The following is a 7,541-nucleotide window of genomic DNA, read 5'->3' on the forward strand; positions in this document are numbered from 1 at the left end:
CCCCTCCTCTCACTCTCTCTCTCTTTCTCTCTCTCAAAATAAATAAAATAAACATTTAAAAAAAAACCACTCAGACATTTCTACGAAAGTTGACCAACAAATTCACACTACAGTGTAAATGGCTGATAGGAGATATTTTTCATGAGAGCAGTTCTCGATGAAGGAAGAGGGCATTTGGAAGAGACAATAGTGCCCGAAGGGCTAAAGGGACAAGAAGAGAGAAAGGGGAAGGAAAAGGAGAAATGGACTTAGGAAATGAAAGGAGCCTCAGAAGAGAATTCTCGACAGCTTTGCATTACTGCTTAGGGGTGGCTTTTGAGCAGAAACTCGAATGGTGAGAGGCCAAGAAAAGATCTGGAAGGAGAGCATTCCAGGTAAAGAAACCAGGAGGAAAAAGCCCCTGAAGTTAGACTTGGGTTGGCCAGTGTGACCCAGGCTTGGCGAATGGATTTGCAGTAGCAGAAACCGAGTTAGAGCATTTTCTTGGGATTTTCCAACTTAGCGCACAATGGAACGTGTACTACGTTATCTTGCCTGACCCAGAAGCCCCCATGACTTAGAGTGCAGGGGGGCTATTTAGAAGACAGGAATTAGGGGAGAAAAAGCTCTTTCAACCCGCCGGGTTCAACTGCTATTAATTTAGTTATGGTACTTGCTTCGCAAAGGACTTGGCATCTTTCTCATGTTGAAAATGAAGCCAACCATCTCCATCCCAGCGTTTGGGGAAGAGTTAATGAGATAGTCACGCAAAGTATTCCATGTGCTAGTTGGTATACCATAAGCACTTAATAAGTGCTGCCTGCTATTATTATTTCTATTTCATACAGCCAGAGTGCCCTATTTGGAAGAGGATGTCAGCATGGCCATCTACCTCCTAAGACTGGTTCTGTGTCTTGGCGGATGAGTGATTTCTTTTTAGTGCTTGCCACACTGATGGCGCTCAGCGAAATGTTTGTTGAATGAATGCAAGCGTGAACAAAGGTGGCACAGATCAGGCGGAAATAGAAGGCAGAGCATAAAAACGCATGGGCAGAGGAGTTTGAAGATAACTTGGTAAGCAATGGGGAGTTATTGAGGGCTCTGGAGCAGGGGCAGGGAGGTGTCAGAAAGATTGGAGGAGGGCTGGGTTGGAGGCAAGGTGAACAACTGGCAAGCTGGGGGCCTCTTCTGGATGAGGAACATGACACATTTGTTCTGAAGGTTCCAGGGAGGAGGGAAGGAGGGCTTTCCTTTCGTGTTTCCTGCTGGCATGGAGAACTGCAAGTCACCCTGCATGACTCCCCTCTGTCCTGGCACACACCAAGGTGTGTGCGGGGGCCTTGGATGCTACCTTACACCGGGCCGGGGTCCCTCTCATCCACCTGTGTCATATCTCCAGCCAGAAGAGTCCAAAGCATATCTGATAAGTGTTGAAACCTTCCACTGGCTTCCCTAAAATAGCTTCAGTTCCCCTCTGCGGCTCCCAGGCCCTACCTAATCCCATCCTGCTGACCTCCCTGACACGTCTCTCCTGTTCCTCCTCCTCTCTCTAGGGGCTGCCCATCTGGACTCAGCTCATCTGATCTTTCCCTAATCTGGATTTCTCCCATGTGGTGTGTGCCTGAACTAAAGGTTCAAGGGCGACCTTCTCAGCCTTTAACCACGGGAATCCCTTGGCGGTCTGGTTACAGTGCAGATTCCCCCTTGGGTAGGCATGGGGTGGGGCCTCCTCCTTGAGGCCCAGGGGGTCCGGGCTTGTGAGAAGTGCAGTCTCTCAGGGCCCCCCTCTGGCTTTCTGAGTCTGGATCTGCACATTAGCAACTTCAGCACCTGGGTGTCTTGCCGGGGGTGGGGGTGCTCTAGGCCAGCACATGTGATCACCTTTCTGGTGGCTCTTGGGGGCGTCCTCTTAGATCGGGGTTATGCCAGGGCTGGCCCAGTGACCATGATTTTGTTTCTGAGTCTACACCCATGAGCTCTGACACAATGAGACCAGTTGGGATGCTCTCACCTCTGGCTGGGAGGGAAGAAACAGAACCGGCTGCGGCTGCGTGAGAACGAGATGCTAGCTGAGAGGGGGGGAATAGATTCACTGGTCCCCTGCAGCCACTGGCCCATGTGGTATGCCCCACATGACTTGTGTTTGAAGGGTGTGACAGAGCAGGCCAATAGGATTTTTCTTAGCAGACTGGGGTCTATGGTGGCCTTTCTCGGACGGGTTTCGATATAATTTCCCAGCTGAGTGGCCCATGTCCTTTTAGGCAGAACCACGGAGGGAAGGTCACCGGGTTAAGGGCCAGAGGTAACTTGCCAATGCAGCCAAGTTCAGGCCTTGTGACTTACATACCCAGAGGTCATCTTCTCACTGCCAGAGAGGGAGACAAGATGGGCTTTCCGGTTCCACAGAAAAGCCAAGACCTGCCCTGGGTGTCTGAGGGTTCCGAGGGGCTTGCTTTCCAAATGTCATTGCTGGCCCTGCATTCCTGCTCTGCTCAGCTCTCATTCTCTCCATCTTTTGGCTGTTCCTTTATCACGGGTGTTGGGCCCAGGTGGCCCCTGGCTCCCCATATCCCCTGCAAGCCACCAGCGAAGTGCCCACAAATACAAGCCATGAGATTGTAAGGGTCACCCGAAAGGCACGGCCTTGCTCTGCCCAACAGCAAACTCAAAACATCACAGATGACAGAGGAACAGACTTCCTATTCCTGAATGTTCCCTGGACCACGTCCCCTCCCCAACTCTCCCCCTCCCCCCCAGGGGATTTTCACTGGAGAGCCTGGTCTCAGGCCGTTTCATTGCTTTCTCTGCCTTACTCTCTCCTTCTGCAAATTTCTGTTAGGCAAAGGGATTTATCTCTGGCCACCATAAGGATTAACTGTGTACTGTCTGCGTATTGTCTGATAACGGTAAAACCGAACCCCACAAGATGTTATGTTATTGAGGGGCGTCCATATTCTTCACCGTGCAAAGGGATTCGCTGTAGGATTACACAGATCCAGAGAACTTTAGAATTTGATGGGACCTTGGGCACCAGCTCATTTGATCCCTTTACTAGGCAGGGGTGGGCAGTGAGATTTAAACGGTGTAAGAGGCTTGCTTCCAGCTACTCAGCATGCCAGAGTCAGGGGCGGTGGGGGCAGGGGGGGTCGTCACATTCAGCATGACTTCTTGTGTCCCAGGACTGGGCTGTTCCCATCAGGCCTTGCATGATATAGAGAAACTCCCAACAGTGAGGAGGATAAAATCAGTGACAATATTTTTTCGAGTGCTTTCTATGTGTCAGATGGTGTCCGAAGTGCTTTTCATGTGCTATAACATTGGTCTCCCAGCAATGCCACGAATACCACTGAGAGAGTGCTGAGGCACAGAGAGATTAAGCGATTCGTCTAAGGTTGCACAGCTCAGAAGTACTAGCACGGGCGTTCCAATCCAGGCTACCTGGCTCCTGAGCCCCCGCGCTGAACCACAACACTCTAAGGCTTCTCTTTAGACTCCCTGACCCGGAGCCCTGGCAGAGAGATGAGTTTCCACCTATGTATTTATTTATTTATTTGTTTATTTATTTTCATGCTTATTTTTGAGAGAGAGCAGGGGAGGCACAGGGAGAAAGGGAGACACAGAATCCAAAGCAGGCTCCGGGCTCTGAGCTGTCAGCGCAGAGCCTGATGCGGGGACCAAACTCGTGAACCGTGAGATCGTGACCTGAACCGAAGTTGGAGGTTTAACTGACTGAGCCACCCAGGTGCCCCTCCATCGACATATTTAGAGGAAGATACTTCCGTAGTGAACATAATTTCAGTGCCATGCAAACCAAAGCTTGATATCAGGTCTCCCGACAGATCTTTTAAAGTACTGGGTGGTTAGGCATAGGGCCACCATTCAAGTTTGTAAAGCTTTGCTGATAAAATAAACGCAGGTCGTATGATGCACACATGGTAAGAAGTGGGATTGTGATGAAGGTTACAGGTGAAATGGGGTCACCATCCTGTGTGGGGTCACCATCCTAACACGATTGAAAGAAATCGTGTTAATTAAGTCATGAAAGTGTGTTACACCATCCTGCTAGAGATGCCTGCAGACTTCACAGAGTGAGAAGTTTGGAAATGAACCCACTCAAATGCCAATCGTGTATATTGCTTTTGGGGTAGCAAAATTATCTTGCTGTTGCAAAACAACGATCATGTCACTTACAAAACATGTGCTTGCAAAACAATCATGTCACTCTTAGCAGTGATTGAATGAAAGATGGTGATATTAATAAATTAAGGCCAGGCATGTTCTGCTGGTCTCCGACATCAGCTCATCTGAATCTTAGACTTGACTTTTTTCCTGTGGGCTTGATTAATTTCCTGGAATATCCCTCACTTCACTGCCCCGCCCTCCCTGCCCGGTCCTCTATAGTCTGGAGATTTTCACTGTGGGTAGGCAGCCCCAGCTAAGCCCAGAATCTAAAACAAAAAAGACGAGTTAGCTCTCTAGTTAACTTCTTCCTTTCAAGTGGCTATCATAATTAACCCTGGAGAGTATGAACTTTAATGTATCCATCTCAGCTACGTTTTCCCCGAATTCTGGAAACTCATAGAAAAGAGAACATTAGGAACCTTGTAGGAACTCAGCAGTTTCATCTATTATCACAGGCAGTGGGAGCCCAAAGCTATTTAAGTCATCTGGGGGAAGGGCAGAGTGGGACCGTAATTATTTGCAAGGGGCATGATTGGCCTAGTGCAAACGGACTGTCATTTTTCTCTGTGCATAGTAATGATTACAGGCTGGCCATGGTGTTTAGCAACAGGATCTAGCGGGTCACTTAGGACAACTTCATCACTGTCATTAGGGCCTCTTGCTTGCAGTGAACACAAAAAGCTGTTCAACGTGAAGAGAGTCAAGGGAAAGAAAGAGAGGAGGGGGTGGAAAAAGCCAAGGAGAGAGCCAGGGAAGCAAGGTTCGCGCACTATTAATACCAAGGAAAAATACCCCTGGGTGCTCCAGTCAGCTGACTTCAATGGTGAAGCGGCCTCAGTTAGGGGACCCAATTTTGGACTCCATGCTCTTTCTCCTAGAAAAGTAATTGCTTATGTTTATGGAGGTTAATCATTTATGCCAATTTTCGTTCCTAGAAAAGCCCCAGGGGGATGTTATTTTTGGTAAAGGGTCTTCCTGCTTCAAGTGTAGTGACTGAATAACTAGTTTCAGTATCTCCTCTCGCATGCCAGGGTAAAATGAAACAAAATAAAATAGAGGAAGTGCAGTGACCTTTGTTGGGGACCTACTGGATGTCAGGCAAGGTGGCATTTTACGTGTATCATCTCCTGTGTCTTCTCAATAACCCAGGGGGCTGTGGCTTGATGAGATCCATAAAGGACAGAGAGGTAAAAGGTTGCCCCTGAAATCACCCGGCCAGTGAGAGCCAAGCAGGGATTTGAATTCAGGTGTCTCTTGTTCCAAGTTTATTACATTACGTCAAATACACACACACACACACACACACACACGCATACACATAAACCAACCCCCTCCCCCGCCAAACAAGCACAACCACCAAAGTTCTAAACTGACGTCAGAGGCGAGGTTAAAAATCTCACCCCTTGCAAGATCATGAAAAAGTAGGCAAGAAGTATGTATTTCAGGATCTGATCCTGTGAAAGCTTGAATGATCAAAAGTCATATTGAAAGAAATCGTGTTAATTAAGTCATGAAAGTGTGTTACGCTTTTTTGGGGGAACTTACCCCCTCCTCCTGGGGTGACCTTTGACAAGACATTCTGTGTTCCCGTTTTTAGGGAAAAGAAAAAAAAGTGGTAGAAGATGAAAGTTTGATATTTGGATCACGCAAATCTTTGTCTCATTCGTGTATTTTGCTTGTGCTGGCTTTCTGCTGCCCGACCAAGTTCCTTTGACTCATGTTCCGACTCCTTACGTCCTTCTTATCCTTTTCTGGACAACTTTACCAATATCGTGCCTTAGATCTTGAGAAATATCTGGTAAAACTGGCCAATTGGGATGGCAGGCATAACTGGGAAACAGATGGGGGGGGGTGTGGTAAGAAAGGGAGGGAGAGAACAAAAGAGGGCAGCTGTTCTCAAGACACCCAGAGGCTGCCTCTGCTGTGACATTACATTTAATGCCTAAAACTTGACCCGAGCCATTTCTGGTGAACCCTGTTAAACCCTGTAAGCTATTGGCAGGACGCTTACTCACTTTGTACTGAGTCCGAGCTCCTGGTGCAGTGTGACCAACGGGCATGACTTCAGGGGGATTGAAAAAAATTAATTCCCAGGGACGCCTGGGTGGCTCAGTCTGTTGAGCACCAACTCTTGATTTCGGCTCAGGTCACGGTCTCACGGTTCTTGGGTCGGAGCCGTTCATTGGGCTCCACACTGACAGCACGGAGCCCGCTTGGGATTCTCTTTCTCCCTTCCTCTCTGTCCCTCGTTCTCTCTCTCTCTCTCAAAATAAACAAATAACCTTAAAAAAAAAAATTCCCAGCTCAGGTCATCTTGGGACTTCCTGGGTGTCCCTTACCACCACTCCAGCCGGAGTACCACGTGGGTTCTAAAGGGGACTTGTGTGTACCGCCGGGGGAAAATTAAGAAGCAAATGAAAACCTCAGGCAGGGGTTGGGTGGTGGTGAACAGACGCTGAGACCAAGACTGAGGATCAGGAAGCTGGAAAGTCCCTCCTGCCTTGGTGTTTGGGTTCTCGCTTTTCCACTTCCCTAAATCACCCGGGCGGTGGGCCCCTGCGCACAGTGGGTGCCCCCTGATTCTCTCTTTAACTGATGGCAAAACCACAAGAGCCGGACTCCTTAGTTCTCCTTCTCAGCGATCAGGTTAACATCCAAGCTCCAACCTCTCACCTGAGTGCAAGGGAGCTGTGACCACCTTGACCAGAGGGAGCGCTCCTCCATCAGGGGGCTCCCTAAGGGCAGCTCCCGTGGGAGCGCTCACCCCACTTCGCCCCGGCTTAGCCTGAGACAAGCAACTTTCTCCAGTTTTTAGGGTTTTCCTGGCTGAGTTCACAAGCGAGGCTGTTTGGAGTCAGGGGCGAGGCTTGCGGGGGGGGTGGGGTGCCGGCCGGCTGGGTGCTGTTCGAGGGTAGCCCGGAACCAAGGCTTCGGCAGCCCCTGCGGGGGCAGGTGGGGCACGCGCTTTTCTGGGGCCACCACAGGCCTCCCGCAGGAATGCTGACTGGCACTGTCCGGTTTGAGAAGTAGCGTGTCTACGGCCCGGGAGAGCTCCCCACCGCTTCTTGGGTGGTGGGCGTCGGGTCCAGGGCATCCCCGGCTGGCAGGGGTCCGGAGGAGAGGGGGCGTGAGCGCGCCTGGAGCGGGAGGCGGGAAGTGGGGAGGAGGAGGAGGGAAAAAAGGAGCGGGAGGAGGAGGAGAGGAAGTCCCCCGTGGCCACCCCGAAGGGAGGGCGGGACGGTGCCCGCGGGCACTCGGTCAGGAGACGAGGGCTGGGCCGGCAGGGCAGCTACGCCCGCCAACCGAGGGACTACGACCGCCGGGCGCGCGCTCCCCGCCGACCCCCGGCTAGAGGGGCGGGGGCGGCGGCGCGTGCGCGG

Source organism: Panthera uncia (assembly GCF_023721935.1).
Source record: "Panthera uncia isolate 11264 chromosome D3 unlocalized genomic scaffold, Puncia_PCG_1.0 HiC_scaffold_8, whole genome shotgun sequence".
NCBI lineage: Eukaryota > Metazoa > Chordata > Mammalia > Carnivora > Felidae > Panthera > Panthera uncia.